This window comes from Salarias fasciatus, chromosome 5, assembly GCF_902148845.1.
Source record: "Salarias fasciatus chromosome 5, fSalaFa1.1, whole genome shotgun sequence".
Classification (NCBI taxonomy): domain Eukaryota; kingdom Metazoa; phylum Chordata; class Actinopteri; order Blenniiformes; family Blenniidae; genus Salarias; species Salarias fasciatus.
The window spans coordinates 36283286-36301404 of NC_043749.1; the positions used below are offsets into that span (position 1 = coordinate 36283286).

Consider the following 18119-nt stretch of genomic DNA (forward strand, 5'->3'; position numbering starts at 1 on the left):
GCCTCTCAGAAGAGAGCTGAGACTCGGCTGGTTACAACCATACCACTCAAAGCCCTCTAAAACCACGGAATCTGCCAGAAAATGCCACTAAAACAGCCAACAGCAAGATCGCGTTTTCAAACTGCGGTATAAAAATCGCCACTTACCTTCACTTCTGGCCATATAAACTCCAAGTTGTGTGTTTATCGTCCAGCGGGATCGCTTAGCACAGCCACCTAGCCACCTCTGACGTCAATCGGGGCGTAAAAATGAGCCCTAGTTAGCCTCAAGGAGCTCTGTGATTGGTCTGCGCCACACGTTATTCTTCGCCATGACGGTGTTTACTTGTTCTGATTGGCTAACAGAGTTGTCGATCTCATGTTGGTGACCCCCGCTGTATTCTATTGGCTCAGACGGATCTAACGATGCTGTCTGTATTGATGAAGCCGCTACGGAGGAGGGCGCCTGCATAACAAAGGAGGCTTAGCGCAGCAGCGCGTCCTGCAGAGCGTGACAGACGCTCTCTGTGAATTTCCACTGGGGTGCCCAAAGGGGTGGCCAATGAGATTTCAGGGGTGGCACGGGCCACCCCAGGCCACCCCCTAAAATTGCCACTGCCAGGAAGGTTGGCTCTTTCTCCTCTCCAGTGCAGAGTCCTGGGTTGCTGCGGACCCACTGCACAGCCAGGTGGAGGTCCTTGACAAGTCTGGGCTCCTCCTTCAAAAAACATAAATACCTGAGACTGTGATCACCTACAACATCAACAACTGGTATTTCCATTTCCATTTATGAAAAACCAGCACAGATAGAAAAGTCGATACACACAGCAAAAACAACATGATGGATGGAAAACTGAACATAGCAGTCCTGTGAATATTGGCCATACCTTCAGTGGATTCAAAGACTTTCGGGGCACCCTAAAAACTGGCTCCAGCTGCCCAGCCAATAGTGCCTCTGCCTCCTCCGTCCACACTGCAAAGCGCTGTCCATGCCTTTAGAACAATTAAAGTATATGAAATGGAATCCATTACGATTTCCTTAGTCTTTAAAATGATTAATAGGAGTCACTGACAGCCTTTCATCAGATCCCTATATTGAGATTCCTGTCCATTCCTGATACAAGTTACAACAAAGTGTCATCCCAGTATTTGTTACACAGCATCTTACTTACAACAGCCTTCAAACCAGATCAATGTATTCCTGTAAAAAGTTTTTTTTTTGTTTACCCTTCAATGGAGAACCTCTGCAGGAGCTGAATACACCACCACCTGTGCATTGATGGCATGTCTCTCTGTAATATATAAGGAATAATTGTGAATTTCAGATCAGTTTTTTGTTAACCTGAGTCATGGATAGAGCAGAAGTCAAATGGAGAGCCAGTGCAGATGCAGAGAGCATACTGTGAAATACAGAGAAGATCATTTTTACATTTACCATATACAAATGTATGAACATTGTGTATAGAATTAATAAACTTACCATGAGCATGAAGACTCCACGGCAGGTCCCATCCTCTGTCTGAAAGGGAAATGCCTGGGGAGAAAGTCACACTCATTCAAACATGATGAATGTCAAATCTTGGACAATGTAGTGATGGTTAGGGATGAGTATCGAATTTCGGTAATTTTTTGGTACCGACCGAATTCCCGCTGAAGTACCGAGTATCGATTCACGGGAAATCCGTCGGTACCACATTTCGGTACCTGAACGCACTTTTTTTTTTTTTTTTGACCCTGAACGCACCTTGACATTATGCATCGGCAAGAGCGGAGGACACGGTGACGCGGTTACGTGGGTCCAAAATCTTCGGAGTATTTTGACTCGCAGACCGGGAGCAAATATATAACATACCGGGAGAGCGGACAGCACACGGGCCGTGAGAGCGGGGGGGGGGGGGGGGGGGGGGGGGGGGGGGGGGCGCTTGTGGCTGCCGCTTGTGGCTGCTGCTTGTGGCTGCCGGCCGGAATAGACCCCACTGGCCTGGAACACACCGGCCGTTCGGGAAACCTCCCGATGGCCACCCCATAGAATATCAATCAATTCAATCAATCAATTATTTTTGTATAGCCCAGTATCACAACAACAGCTGCCTCAGAGGGCTTCAAGATGTTACATTTGTCGGTAAAAGTAAAAACAGTGAATAAGCATAAATGGTAATATGTCAATATTTACAGTAACGAGACAGAACGAAGCAACCACCGCCTTCGACCCTCACATCCGGAAGAAAAAACTCCAAAAACCCAGTGGAAAAGAAGAAATCTGGGGAGAACCACAGTATGGAGGGATCCCTCTCCCAGGGACGGACAGCTTTGGCAACAGCTAGCATGAGACAATAAGAAGTAAAGCCTAGGACTATGTTGAGGACAGTCCGTTGGACGGTCCAGCACAAGAACCACGGATCCAGCAGTAGAACCGAAGCCAGTCCGCGGGCAGGACCGACAGGGGTGTCCTCCCGGTCCGGACGGAGCTTGTTCATAGGCCTTCGTAATAGTGGAGTCAGCAACTGAAACTGGAGAAGACTCCCCCTCGAAGGGGGGGACAGCAGGTGAAAAGCAATGAACGGACTAAAGGGAATACATTCAGACATTAGAGGACAGGGCTCAGTGCACCGTACTTCCCACCAGCATTCTAGCTCCTGGGCGCTTTGTGGATACTTAACTGTTTAAACTGTATTTAGTTAGTAGTTAGTTTAGTTTAATTAGTTTGGTTTAGTTTAATTTTGTTTAGTGTAATTTGGTTTGGTTTGGTTTAGTTTAATTTAATTTAATTTAATTTAATTTAGTTTAGTTTAGTTTAGTTTAGTTTAGTTTACTTTGGTTTACTGTAGTTTGGTTTGGTTTACTTTAGTTTGGTTTGGTTTGTTTTAGTTTAGTTTAGTTTAGTTTAGTTTAGTTTGGTTTACTGTAGTTTGGTTTGGTTTGTTTTAGTTTAGTTTAGTTTAGTTTGGTTTACTTTAGTTTGGTTTGGTTTGTTTTAGTTTAGTTAGTTTAGTTTGGTTACTTTTTGGTTTGGTTGTTTTAGTTTAGTTTAGTTTAGTTTAGTTTAGTTTAGTTTAGAATCCCTAGCTGACCTGATCATAGGCTGCATCGAAGAGAAACGTCTTGAGCCTAACCTAAATGTGGAGACGTGTCTGCCTCTTTGACACCACTGGAAGCTGGTTCCATAAAATGGTGCCTGATAGCTAAAGGCTCCTTCAACCTAGTGTCCATTTTAGAGACTCTAGGAGTCACCAGTAACCCTGCATTTTGAGAGCGAAGTGCTCTGATTGGTTGATAAGGCGTTAAAGCATTTGGAGATAGGTTGGAGCATCCCATTTAGGATTTTGTAAGTGAGGAGAAGGATTTTAAATCTAACTCTAAACTCGAATGGAAGCCAGTGAAGAGATTTTAGAACGGGAGTAATGTGTTCACGTCTTCTAGTTCCAGTTAATAATCTGGCGGCTGCATTTTGAAACCAACTGAAAGTTTTTTAATACACTTTTTGGGCAGGCTGCGAGAAGGGAGTTGCAGTAGTCCAATCTCGCAGAAACAAATGCATGGATGAGTTTTTCTGCATCGCTTCTAGGTAGAATGTTTCTTATTTTAGCTATGTTGCGCAAGTGGAAATATGCTGTTTTACAAGCCAGGTTGATGTGTGCTTTAAATGAGATATCCTGATCAAATAAGACCCCGAGGTTCCTCACAGTAGAGGAGGAGGATACACTGACGTTATCTAAGGTACTAATCTGTTTGGATTAGACACTCTCTCAGTTTATGGGGGCCTAGTAATGACCTCTGTTTTGCCAGGATTCAGACGGAGATATGTTCGTAGTCATCCAGGATTTAATTTCTTGATACAGTCACTGAGTCTGTCTATTTGATTAGTTTGATCAGGTTTCATACGATAAATACAGTGTGTGTCATCTGCATAGCAATGAAAATTGATATCGTGACTTCTAATTATGTTCCCTAAGGAAGCATATATAACAGAAATAAAATGGCCCGAGCACGGGACCCTTGAGGCCCCCATAAACTGACCTGGGAGCACGGTGAGGACTGTTGGTTAACGTGAACAAATTGGTACCTATTAGATAAATAGGATTTGAACCAGCAGAGGGCTTTTCCTCTGATGCCAACCTCACATTCTAACCTCTGCAGGAGAATATTGTGGTCGATTGTATCAAAAGCTGCACTGAGGTCTAAGAGAACCAGGACTGAGACTAGACCTGCGTCAGCCGCCAATAGCAAGTCATTAGTGACTTTAACTAACGCAGTCTCAGTGCTGTGATAAGCTCTATATCCTGACTGACATTTCTCAAATAAACTATTGTCCTGTAGGTGGCGGTAAAGCTGTTTAACCACGACTTTTTCCAGGACTTTTGAAATAAAAGGCAGATTTGATATCGGTCTGTAGTTAGCTAGAATATCAGGATCGAGATTAGGTTTTTTCAGCAGTGGTTTGATTACTGCGAATTTAAATGGACTGTGGCACATAGCCATTTTCTAGAGAGGTATTATTATAGTTATGATCGTATTTAAGATAACTGGAAGGATATCTTTGAAAAACTTAGTTGGAATGGATCTAGGAGACAGGTTGAGGTTTTAGAAGACATTACAATGAAGTAATCTCAGCCCCATTTACTAATGAGAAAACTATCTAGTATTTCAGGTATTTCAGGTGGAGGCAGTGGCTGGATTCCCTGAGCTTGATCTGAGGAAAGCGCTTCACTGATTTTACCTCTAATGGTTATGATTTTATCATTAACGAATTTAAGAAAGTCATGGCAGTTTAAAGATTCTGGGATTACTGGTTTCCACTACAGTATGACTGTTTGTCAGTCTGGCTACAGTGCTGAACAGAAACCGAGGGTTATTTTGTTTATTTCTATTAAACGAGAGTAATATAATGTCTTGGCTTTAAAGAGAATTTGTTTATAGCTTAGCAAGCTACATTTCCAGGCCTTCAGAGATTGTTCTGATTTAGATTTACGCCACAGTCTTTCTAATTGCCGAGTTTTTTGTTTGAGAACACGGGTTTCAGAATTAAACCATGGAGCAACGCGCCTGGGTCGATTGGTTTTCAGCTGCAACGGGGCCACTACGTCAAGGGCAGATTTTAGTGAGTGCATAGCACTGTCAACAAACTGATCACTATTATCACCACTGGTCAATAAGCTCATTTCTGTGAGTTCACAAGATAATGCAGCAAATGCAGGCTGGATCAATTCTTTGTACCGAGCCACAGATTTTTCAGATAATGTCCGTATCAGCTGAATTTTATCTTTTTGAGCACAGTAGTCTTCAATCAAAACCTGAAAAGTAATTTAAAAAATGGTCTGAGAGTATGGGGTTCTGAGGGAGAACATTTAGGTCACTGACTTCTATCCCATCTGTTAAGACCAGATCCAGGGTGTGCTTGTGACTATGAGTGGATTCATCAACATTTTGAGTGAAACCGATACTATCTAATACTGCAATAAACGCATTACTCAAACTATCACCAGAATCATCCACATGGATGTTAAAGTCACCTATTATAAGGATCTTGTTATGAGTCAATACTATATTGCTTAAAAACTCTGAGAACTCAGTTTAAAAAGTCAGAGTAAGGACCAGGAGGTCGATACACAATAATTAATAGCACAGCTTTTTGATTCTTCCAATTTGGACAAGTAAGTGTTAGTATTAAGCTTTCAAAAGAGTTGAATTTAACATTAGTTTTGGGTTTAAGAAGAAGACTGGAGTGCGATATCACTGCCACACCTCCACCTCGACCTGTTGATCTAGCTGTTTGGAAATTAACATAGGTTGGAGGGGTACATTCATTGAGCCTCACATAGTCATCTTGCTGGAGCCAAGTTTCTGTTAGAGCAAGGAGATCAATGTTATTGTCACCGATAAGGTCATTAACTAACAGAGATTTAGTGGAGATTGCTCTAATGTTTAGTAGACCACATTTTATGTATTCCTACTGGAAAGTTATTCTGTCTCGTACAGGTGTTAAGCTTTTTACCCCATTGACTTTTTTTTAATGCTTTGAGCACTTTGGACAGACTCAGTCTCTGTTAGCCTAGGTAAACCTCCATGCTTGACTTGTAAAAATCCGGGAGCAGGATTAGTGACGGGATCAACAAGATCAACAGAGGAGCGTTCTACACGACTGCTCTGCGCCCGGGGCTCATAGCTGGACATATGGCCACCCCGCCCCTGTTCGGAGTTGTTCGCGGGAGGAACAAGCCGCTTCTGCGGCTTCTGCTTCTGCTTCGGTCGCTCCCGCTGCATGTCACTTCCTAAACAATGCTCTGCGCATGTGCGGCTCGAAACAAGAGCGCGCATCGAGGCGGCGACTCGACATGAATATGTCATCACGCAAAGCGATCCGACGTGGCTTTGATGGCATTATGACTGCCCAATCACGAGTTGGGAACCATACAATTCTGATCCTCCAGTATACCTTTGAGTGTTTACTGTAGAGGTGCCTGGTGCTGCTAATGTGAAACATTTTATAGAGTTATTTATTTTGAAAGTTGTTTGTTACTGTATGGGCAGCAGGTGCAAATGTGAAACATTTCATACAGCTATTTATTTTGAGTCTATTTTATTATGTTATTTATTATTGTTATTTATTTAAATTTTTTACTTTATCCCCACACACATTTTTCTCAAGTTCTATGTTGGAGTTATTTCAGTTGATGTTATTGAAGCATAAATGTTGAAAATTCTGAAGTTTTGACTATTTTTTTAAATATACAAAATAACTTTAATTACCAAATGCATATTTCCCCCCCCCAAAAAAAAAAAAAAAAAAAAAGTATCGAAAACAGGTACCGAAAAATACCGGTATCGATTCGCAGGTACCGAGTATCGGTATCGTATCGATTCAGATGTGAAAGGTACCCATCCTAGTGATGGTGCATATTCTATGTGGCTAGGCATTGCATTTTAGTGTGAAATCAGGGATTTTTTAAACGCAATCACATTGAAATCCATGCCAGTCTTCTCTGTCCAGGGTCCAGGGGAAATGTTCTCTGCAAGTTGTCTGAAAACCACAATAATATTTATTACATTTATGTCGCAAATGATAAATAGCATCACCAAAAGCCATAGAACAAGGCTTTAGAACATGACTTCTGCGGAAATGTAGAAGCCAAAGAACTTTACAATAGAAGCCTAGGGCAGAAACAATATGAAGCAGCTCTCATGAGCAAAACTCAGCTTCGGCGTATGTATATTTTGTCAAATATAAGTTCTGACAGGTTCATCATTGGCATAAGAGTAGATTGAAATAAAGCCACATTCAATGTAACTAGATTTTTGTGACTAGTGGCTTATTCTGATATTAAGTGTTTGTACCAAATGCATCAAATACCTACATGTGTACTTGACACTGTAGGCCAACATACTGTTCCTCCCTTAAGCAATCATACGTGTAAGAGAACAACGCCGCAGGACAAGGCCATAGAACAAGGCCAACCAAGTCTGTTGTCTGACCCAACCTGAATATGTCCTGTAAGACTCATCACCAAAGCCTTGTGGACAAAGAGAGTCTCTTTGGCTCACTAATATCACCTGCAGCAGACATATTTTGTAATTGTCACAGAATCAAGTGTAGAGCTATCTCAGATGTAACTGTGAATGTGTGAGATAATAGTGATATAAGTGAAACGGTCCACAGAGCATGTCGTGATCTACTGCCCCGCCCTGCCTGCTCCATGCTGGGATCACAATTGCATCTTTGCAGCCTAGGTTTTCCTGGAGACAGATCATTTTGCAGATCAATAAATTGTAAAAAGTACAACGGAACTGCTTTAAAACCATTGACAAAAGTGATGATGATAATAATAGTCATACTGGTAATAATAAAAAAAAACAACAACAACAATAATAATGCATTGAACTTAAGGCTCCTACCGGCATTTGGATGTTGCCCATTTTCCATGTGGGAACCACATGTAAATCCATGACATGGATATCCATCCCCTAATTGTTATGTAAAGAAATAAATTAAGGTTTAGAGTTAGAAAAAATACCAAAAAATATCTTATGAAATTATGGGTGATATACATGTCTGGTGGCAGCCTCCTGAATTAATAGGGAGCAGGCATTTCCAATCTGAAAAGAAACAATACAAAGCAAATTCAAAACTCAACAAACTGCAAAAAACCCCAAAAGACACTGAAGGCTCTAATGTGACGGCGCAACTTGGCGATGATCAGCGGCGGAGGCAGCGCATTCCTATTTTCGACAGGCGCAGAAGAGGGTTTCTGGCCGGTCCGCTGCACTTGCGCCGAGATGGGCGTGGCAGCGCACCAGGGGGAGGGGTCGACAGAATCAGCTGGGCGCAGTGAGAGTTTAGTGCAGAAGGTGTGAGCAGGCTGGGGAGGAGGATCTGATGACACTGACAACTTGTCAGTGTCATGAAAGATACACAGAATCACTCATGAAGCACATAATTGTTTTTATTATCTTCTTTAGCACTAGAACAGCCAAAATGGTCTGACAGACCATTTGGGTTTTTGGAATTCAAATAAATCTGTTAAAAATAATTCCCCTGTCCTCTAATTCTTTGACTTTTCCTAAATATGTGTCTTGTATGTTTTTCTGAAGCAAATAAGGTCCTAACAATGACACAAATAATATTGCAAAGCATTTATACCTCCAAATGCCAACAGCGTCTCACAGACTGCTGATAAAAAGAAAGACACACTTCACAGGGCTTTTTTTTTCTGCCATTGATTTGTTTTGGTTCATGCGCGCATCTGAACAGGGGGCTAGCTCTGACAGCAGACAATCAGACAGACTGCCAAAAATATCAAGCAAATCCCAAAAGAAAGACAATAAAAACAGGCATAAATAAGAGATATAAGGTGGAAGAAGCTTTAGCAATGATACAGGACGTAAGTGAGGGGGAATCGATGGCGCAGACAAGTCGGACATCAGCGATCTTGACTGGAGTGAAGAGGAGGAACGTTCTGAATCAGAGTCAGAACAGCCGCGGGCCAAACAGCGAAACAAATGTAATCCTGCTGCCCCAAAAATGCCCGATCGACCTCCGGCTGCTGTACAGTCCAGCAGAACCTGCAGTGATGCATGGAAGCACTCATACGTCACCTCCAGGTATAGAGAATTACTGTAGGCTACTGTCAGGTTACAACTAAATAATTATAACATAAAATGGTGTTAAAAAAAAACAAACTAATGTAATAAAATTAAACACAACAGTGAACACGGTAGTTGACAGCAGGAGCACTGGCCCAGCGACTCCAGATGTGCCAATTACAGATTCAGGTAAAATATTATATCCTCCATCAAAGTGCAGCAAACCATGTATTTTTCGTTTCCAAAAATTAATTTTAGAACGAATATATTTTCTAAATAAAAACCTTTGTCCTGTCGAGCCTGTAGTCCCAGAATCAAATGAGCAGGGTGAGGACAGACCGTGTGGGAAGTTGTCCGTCCTGGTGCGCAGCCGGGGAGACTTATTTTACAAATTTTAATATGCTTTTGATTATTATTGACGGTTAATAATACAACTTTTTTAAGTGTGTTGGTGTGTGTGTGTGCGTGTTTATCAGGGACACGAGTGCGCGGAGTGTGAGTGAGAGGTAACGCTGCGCAAATGCACACTGTAAAAAGTTAAATACATTTTGAAACCTGATTTGAGGCATTGATAAAGCAGACATGAGGCATTAAAAGGTTTGCTGATCCTCTTGACTTAATATTTTGTTTATTTATCTTATTTTCGCGCTAGGTTTCCACCGCTGTCGATCTTCCTCCAGCAAAGAACCAACAAAAAAAAACACACAAAAAAAAAGAGAAAGAAAGAAAGAAAAGACAAAAGAAAAACAAACCACACGCGAAAATGGTTTCAAGTGGGTCAATGTACAATTCGGCCGGGCCCAGAGCAGGATACGTTGTCTCTACAGAGCTGTGACACCAACTCTGTCATCATGAATGAGTCGAAAATGAGGGACTCTCCGCTTTGCGTCGCCTCATTCATGCATGAACAGTCTCTATTTTGTGCTCGGAAGATCTCTCAGGTCATTTTGAACCGGCTTAAAGGAAATCCTTCATATGGACAACCAGTCCGTTTGTCACTAGAGCTGACCAACACACTCCACGCAGTGACAGCGGCTTCATTCAGTTGACTGATCTGATTTAAAAAATAAAATGAACATATTGCAGGCGCGGAAACTATGTGGATCCCGCACGGCTGTATATGCATGCGTTGAACAGCGTAAAAAGCAGGTGAATCATCATTTGTACCTGTGATTTTGAGGAGGAAACCTGCAGGATGTCAGAAGTTATTTCACACCATCGGACCAAAACACGGTTCGGACAGTCTTGGGCAGGCTCTTAGTGTGTTTTATTGATCTTGCATCTTGTCACGACGCATTTGCTACAGCCATGCACCTGTCAGTTTGCCTTGTCTTTCTTTGTGAATGAATAGTGCCGTGCGTAAAAGCGCGCACTGTATGTAAAGACCTCGGCGGAGCCGATCGGCGCTCTGAAAGAAGTATTAGCCTGTAAATGTGTCTGCATTGTTATTTCATTTGTCTGGTTCCCCAAGCTCTTCAAGAGATTATTTATTTTAAAATACCTTCATACACATTGTTGCTTCACTATGGTTTAGTATTGAGGCCAGGAAATAAAATGTAGTTCATCATGTTGATGAAGCAGTGTCCTTTGCTGCAGTGCATTTGAAAAAAAAGGAGAGGTGTTCATTTGATTGGTCAAATTACTCTCAGATGGGTTAAACCCACTTTCTCTCCTCCCTCTTGTGCCACCTGCGCCAGTGGGCGGGATGGAGGCGTGACTGCGCCTGGTTCACGAAATTAGGACAATTTTCTGGACACGCCCCACTGACTTTATCCGCTGACGGCGCACTTTGCGCTCCGCTGACAGCGGGCGGACTCGGCGGAGTCTACGAAGCTAGAGCCCTGAATGTTTCAAAAATATCTGTATGAACTTGCGTTGCTCTCCATAAACTGCTTTAACCCCAGGCTCCACAAGTCCTCCCTTGTCAGGCAAGTCTTTCCGTCCAGGACAATCAGCTCGAGCGCTGGACAGCTGCGATCCAGCACATCGTCCAGCTAAAAATGAATGTGTGACACTAATGATGACAAAACTAAAGTGATCGTGATTTGGGTCTGTGAAGCAGGCTAACCAACCATGCATGAAAAATGATGATGGAATTTGACATACCAGCTCATTCTGGACAGGACCATCAACTTTAAACCACTGTGGACCAGGACAGGTGTGCTGGTGCTCCGCCAAGGTGGCACTGGCTGCATAGCTGTGGTCCACAAGGTTCTTAGCTTTTGGTCCATTTTCTGAAACAAGATAAAACAGTTCAGTTATTAGAATAAAAGCCACAAAACAACAGTGAGAACAGTGACAAGCCTGACCTTTTGGCTCATAGTATGGCCGAAGCCGTGACACGGTGATTGTTTGGAGTTTCCCATCCCCCTTACTGAGCGTTCCCACTCCTTTGGCTGACACTGCAGTCAGGGTAAATGGGCCTTCATGTCTGGTCTGAAGCGTCGGTCCTAATTTTCTTTTCTTGGGGGACTGTTCAATGAGGACTTTGTCCCCAGCTGCCAGGTGGCAAAGTCGTTGACGCTTCCTTTTCCTCCCAGAGAATGTTTTCTGTTGTTGTTCCTGTGCCCTCTCAATATTGCTACGGACCTAAAAGATCAGTACACATATATAGCATGACAGAGTACATGAAAAAGCCAGTAACTTTCACAAATGTACCAACCTTTGTATTGAGGGCTTTCACAGCTGTCAGCGTTCTCTCAAGGTCATCTTCTGGGTCACTGACTTCCATGGTGTCCTCCTTGGGACATGAATTCATCACTTCTGGAAGTCTTGGGTGTCGGTGGAAAAGGAGGTAATGTGGACTGTAGCCTGTAGATCTCTATTTTGAAAGAGTTATTGAAAGCAAAATAAATTACCCTTTGAAAAACAGCAGCAGTTAGGATTATGTTAGAAAATATCCATTGTGATAATGAAATATTACATACAGCACAAAAAGGGACTCAAATATAGTTGCAGGTTGTCTCCTGCAGTGGCCCAATGAGGTCCATCCCCACCGCTTCCCATGGTTCATTAACCTGGACAGAAAACAGAAATTAACACATTATTTCCCAAAAGTGTTTTAATCCCAAATGTAAATATGACCGTACACATTACCTTTATGGGATGCAGTGCTGGAGATGCTGTTTTTATGGGGTCATTAAGTTGGCACTGATGACAACGTTTGACCTGACGTACAGAGATTCACTGTATAATTACTGTAGCATCATTTAGAAAAAGTAAGACTGAAGATGAAGAAAGATGGTGGACAATAATTTGGTGTCACAAGTTTTCATAGCAAGACAATTGAGTGATAACCATTCAGTCAAATTCTATGAAATATGCTTTACCCAGTCTTTGACATCTTCTGAAATTGTGGACCAGTAACAGCCAGCGATCACCCTGTCTCTGGTCCCACGGACACCACTGTGGTTGCCTGTACCAGGGTCGCCATGGCACTCCTGCAGCACAGCCTGCCTCTGCTTCTCCGACTGGACAACCAGTCTCAAGTACCGCCTGCTCGGGCCAGTGTAGAACAGCTGCCCATCTGTTTGGTGAACGAATTAAAACAATTTCACTGTGTTAATGATACTTATATTTGAACACAACATTACCATTACGATAGTAACATTGATATTTAAATTAATTACCCAACTCCAATGCACAGAGCACAGAGTGAGAGTGAAGTTCAAGTTAACAAAAACTAAATCTCTCAATATTTCTGGAAAACAAGAGTAATGGCTCTGAGCAAATCATTCACACTTCACTCTCATCCAGCCAGAAAGCTCACCTGTGGCACGATAACGTTAGAAACCCCGCCATGATAGCAGGGATGCTACCTGCCTACACAGACGCCACATAAATCATAAATCATGAGTAGCATAGCAGATTCTGTACCTTTTAAGATGAAGTTCCCCTCAATTCGAAAGAGTCTTTTCCGCTCATGTTTCCTTAGGTCCACCGTGATTTTCTGAAAAGTTTTAAATTGCTGGAGGGCTTCATAAAACAAAGTTGTGGCCGCCATTTTTCTCTCTGACGTAAGGCAGAGAGAGACGCGGAGAGTCGTAAAATAGGTTTGCTTCTGCGCATTGTCCCCATGTTGTTTCTCCTTTGGACTTCACATCCATGAGTTTAAAAAAGGTTTTTCTCAGTCTGAAGCAGTGATGTTTATGTAGAGGGTGAAATGGAGTAAGTCAAATGAATTAATTAAACATCATCATAACTTAGGGAAGAGGCAGAAGTCGCTGGAGAGTCTCAGACATTCAGCTGCACTGCTGACAGCAGCTGAAGTTGTATATGTTATGACATGAAGGCAGTGCATGCCCCTCACAGCGTGCTCGTCAGGCTGTGAGGACACCATGCCCACGTCCTTTACAGTGATTGCTTGTGGTTGTATTTATTTGAAGCTTCCAGCTCGCCTCTGCTCCCTTTAAGCTGATTCCATGAGGAAGTTCCGGCCTGTCGGCGTCTGCGCTGCTCACGCTGCTGAGCATGTCCCTCAGGTTTCCTTTTTCCCTCTGCTTCTTATGCACCTCCTGTGGATGAGCCGGATGTAAGAGGTGATGATAGCAGTGGTGTCACTGTTATCCAGTGTGTCTCTGAGCAGCAGGGGAGTGGGCGGGGCTTACCGGCCATTCATTAGTTCAATGATCTGAGCTGATACAGTGAAACACTGTCTATAGAGGACGCCTGTCTCCTCCTTGTCTCCCACCACGTCTGAGGAACCATCAGTCCTCTGAGGACAGGACAGCTGCCCCCACGCTGCCGTTGGCTGGTTTGTCTTTCAGTAGTGACTCCTCTGTCTCCAGTAAAGACCGTGTTCCTCCTCCTCCTCCTCTTCAGGCTAATGGGGAACGCCAGCTGCAGCGTCTTCGAGGTGTGTGTGGACATTGTATCAGAGAATCTAGCTTGATGTCCAGTCCACAACTCCTTCCTGCTGCTTCCACAATCATTTGTTTTCCACTACTGACTGATCTTTAATCCTGAAGATATACGTCTCAGCATCTGTCCTTCATCTGTCCTCTGGGTTGTTTCCAGATCCTACAGTCCCAGACCATGTTTCCAGGTTGACTCCGTGTCTGTGCTGTCTGTCCTGTGATGCACAGCTAGCCTGTGCAGAGCGTACTTCCCTCCACCGGTGGCATGTCCTGTGTGGAGGTCTGCCGGTCCCTGGCGGCTGTCCTCCCTGGACTTCCTGTGAGGCGTGGCCTTCTGGCTGGGCTCTCCACCAATGAGAGCCTGTGTTGTGAGTTGAAGTCAGGTTTTTTGAGAGGATCGGTTGCAACACGTGACACTGAGTAAGTGTTTTTTGTGGGTCATTTGCAGATTTGATGTTAAGTTAGAGGGTTTGTAACTGTAGTCAGGATCAGAGGACTTCTTCCTAATGACAGACCTGAGAAGGACTGACTCCGTTAACTCTCACCAGGCTCTCCATCACAATACAGGGAGGCTGTGTCTACAGGAAGTGGGGCATGTTTTGCTTTGTGCGTTCACCGTCCTGTCCTTCGGTTGGCTTGGCTTGGAGGGCGACAGCCCGTGCGTCTGTGTGCTTCAGTTGGACATTCGAACCACGTTGTAGTTTCTCACTTACAAACTGATGAAATAGTTCCACTCTAAAAACTAACCCTGCTGTTAAATTGCCCTGTTTAACGCACGGCAGGCTGCACCGCAGGACATTCTTCTTTCACTTAGCAAGGAAAGGTCAGGTGTGACTTCAGTGGAAGCAGCAGACTGTCTCACTTCTGATCCAGCATCTCTTCCTCCAAGGCAAAAACCCTGCCTGAAAGAAGAACCACAGAAACAGCAGCAAAGCACAGCGTGGGACATGGAGGAGGACATGGAGGACATGGAGGAGGACATGGAGGACATGGAGGACATGGAGGACATGGAGGAGGACATGGAGGAGGACATGGAGGACATGGAGGAGGACATGGAGGAGGACATGGAGGAGGACATGGAGGAGGACATGGAGGAGGACATGGAGGACATGGAGGACATGGAGGAGGACATGGAGGAGGACATGGAGGAGGACATGGAGGACATGGAGGAGGACATGGAGGACATGGAGGAGGACATGGAGGACATGGAGGACATGGAGGAGGACATGGAGGACATGGAGGACATGGAGGAGGACATGGAGGACATGGAGGAGGACATGGAGGACATGGAGGAGGACATGGAGGACATGGAGGACATGGAGGACATGGAGGAGGACATGGAGGAGGACATGGAGGACATGGAGGAGGACATGGAGGAGGACACACACACACACACACACACACCCACACACACACCCACACACACACACACACACACACACACACACACACACACACACACACCCACACACACACACACACACACCCTCACACACACACACACACACACACACACACACACACCCTCACACACACACACACACACACACACACACACACACCCACACACACACACACACACGCCCCTCCACCACCTGCTAAACCCCCTCCATGGTCCCTCCTGTCCGCTGTGGGTCAGTGGACGGTCCTGCTCCTTCTCTTCAGAGCTCACATTTCCAGTTCCAGTAATAAACACTTTTGTGTTTGACTACGTCGTATTTGTTGAAATGTTAGGTGGAAAGAAGCCGTCACATGGATGATAGCAGCTCCTCAGTGAAATGGTGGGAAGGCTGTGACTGGAAGAGCTTGCAGGATGTTGACTTCTCTCGATGTGACCTTTCTCTTGGAACTCCAACTCTTCCATGTGTGGTTCATATCTCAGCAGCAGGTGTCAGAGTGGAGAGTATTTCATCCTGAATATGTTCAGTGTTCATGTCCTTATTGACTCTCCTCACAGACTCTCCCAGAGACACTGACCTGAGACACTTCCAGAGTCTGTCCTTGGTTACATTCAGAGTCACTGTCACTAATCCCTCTGTCCTTCGCTGTTGTGTAGGCTGATGATATAATGTGTTCACCATGTTGTCCCGGTGTCGTGGGGCTCCGCTGCAGGCCATGAGGAGGAACTGGCTGCTGTCTGGCTCCAGCAGACACGTCAGCTGTCCGCAGTCCAGCAGCCATGTTCACACATTTGCGTGACTTGATGAAGAGTTTGGAACAGTCTCTGAGCAGTGGAACAGTTACCCTCCGGTGACCGTCTGAGAGAATCCCTGAAGACCTTTGACCTTGTGGAGTCATGACAGAGTCACTGAGCTGCAGAACGCTCGTAGTTTTGTGTCTGGCGTTGGTTCTGGGCTTTCTGGCCTGTTGGTGCCGGGCATGATGAGGAGGAGGTCAGAGGGGTGGAAACACCAGGCAGCGTGGGGGCGTGGCCTCGCAGGGGAACGCTGGAGCCTCATCTCACGTCTGACTGACAAACAGGATTCAGTCTCAAGTCAAACAATGTCGGCTGTTCTGCCATCAGTCTGTGGTCAGGGGCAGAGGTCAAAGTGCTCCTCCTCACACATGCCCACTGCAGCTGTGCAGTGTTTATCTAAAAGTCACTGAACGAAGCAAACGTTTCTTCATCAGTCCGGAGGTGCCTCATCTCTGCAGGCTTTCAGCATTCTTTTGATGCCTCCTGAAAATGTTTCCTGTCATCTGTGCTCCCTTCAGAGCGGCTTCTAGCTAAATCTGTTAGCTTTGCTGAGATTATAGTTCTTGAATTGCAGGTTCCTCCTGGATTTCAAACATTTATTTTACTTGTAAGATAACGCTGTACATGAGGGTGCAGTTTGGAGCGTCAGAAGTCTGTGTGGTCGTTTGTCTTTCTTGAGTGTGGAGGAAGTTGGAAGCTGGAAAACTCCCTGAGAGCAGCAGAGGGAGCAGGCCGGGCTCTGCAGTCACACTGATGGACTTACTGGTCGCATTTTACGCTACACTGAATTCATCAAGGCAGCAGAGGAAGGAGCAGGAGCTTTGCTTTGCATTATGTATTTTAATGGCTTTCCTCTGACAGCAGGTATTTGAGAATAGATTGTCACAATTATAACTTCCTGCATGGCAGAGCAGGCCGAGGCTGGCCAGACAGAGACCTCTGCTGGTGGCCCAGGGCCAGTGTGTGTGTGTGTGTGTGTGTGTGTGTGTGTGTGTGTGTGTGTGTGTGTGTCATCCATCCATTGCTGTCTTTCACCCACACCCCTGGTTTCTTCTTCTGTCTTTTGTCCTTTCTCCCAACCCTCATCTCTGTCACTTCATCCATCCACCCTCACCTGTTCTGTCGTTCTGTCCTCCTCCCTCCTGTCTGTCCGTCTCCTCGTCCTCCTGGTCCCCTCGGTCATTCTGGATCTTTCTTTCCTCCTCAGTGTGCAGCAGTGCGCCCATCAACATGAAGGTGCAGCACGTCAACGGCAGCGCCCTGGTGGTGCGCTGGGCCCACCCAGAGGTCACCTACCACCCGCCCATCCTCCACTTCCTGGTGTCCTACAGCTGGACGGCCCACGACGACAGCTACGAGGAGACACACCTCACCGACGCCAAGCACAAACTGGTGAGACCGGACGGGACTCAAGGCTCCCGTCATTCCTCCTTTACTCCAGTTTGGGACAGGCAGGTGAGACACTCTGCATCCCCCTTCCATCAAATCCAAGCATGAGCAGGTGTAAAGTCACTGCGTCTGACGATCTGAAGCATGGGTTAGTATGTGCCGATCCAAACCCCGAGGCTCAATCAAAGTCAGAGTCTCCCTTGCAAGTGCGTCAGGCGGCGCCTATCTCCGTTTCTTACCCCCAGGCCACACAGCTGCTGTGCGCAGTGGAAGCTACAGTGGGGGGTTAGACCTCTGGCAGCTCTGTGTGCTCGACCCCCTACCCTGTTCTATATATGCCGAGCACCTGGCTAGCAGGCCGGAGGTACCAATTTAAAGGTCTTTGGTACGACCCGGCCGGGACACGAACCCCCGACCTCCCGGTTGTGAGGCTGCTCTACCACTAGGCCATCACTCCGGTACTCAGAGGCTCAATAAGGTATGAACATATATATGAACCAACAATATGCCTCGACTCCTCTGCCATCAACAGTACTTGTGTCAGTTGTCAGAAAGTAACGGATTGCCTCTGCACTATGAGGGTAATATCTCTAATAGAGTCATGTGACGTTGGTCAGGGAG

At 45.2% G+C, this 18119-nt stretch overlaps 1 protein-coding gene across 1 annotated transcript in view; it reads left to right on the forward strand.

Moving 5' to 3' along the window:
* The window catches only part of LOC115389268 (receptor-type tyrosine-protein phosphatase gamma-like), a 463600-nt gene extending 446212 nt beyond the window's left edge, over window positions 1–17388 (forward strand). The window contains exon 9 of the mRNA XM_030092770.1: window positions 17317–17388. The gene's annotated coding sequence lies outside the window, so the exon portion shown is untranslated. The remainder of the gene's footprint in view (window positions 1–17316) is intronic.
* The last annotated feature ends 731 nt before the right edge of the window (window positions 17389–18119 follow it).